Here is a 217-nt window from a genome sequence, read left to right as displayed (position 1 = left end):
GACCCGGGGCCGGGCGCGCCCACTTGGCCCGGGCTCCGCGGGAGGAGGGAGCGGGCCTCGCGGCCCGGGGGCGGGGAGTGGCCGCCCCTCCCGGGACCAGCGCTGGGGGTGGGGGTGGGTGGATTGTGTGGGAGGGGAGGTCGGCGTCTCTAAAACGCCACCTCGGGGTCTTCCCGAGTCTTCTTTCTCCCCATCCTTCCCTTTCGAGTGTCCCCAG

The sequence above is a fragment of the Bos taurus genome, chromosome 2, assembly GCF_002263795.3.
Source record: "Bos taurus isolate L1 Dominette 01449 registration number 42190680 breed Hereford chromosome 2, ARS-UCD2.0, whole genome shotgun sequence".
Lineage (NCBI taxonomy): Eukaryota > Metazoa > Chordata > Mammalia > Artiodactyla > Bovidae > Bos > Bos taurus.
The sequence above is the reverse complement of the archived record's forward strand: the minus strand, read 5'-3'. Positions refer to the sequence as shown.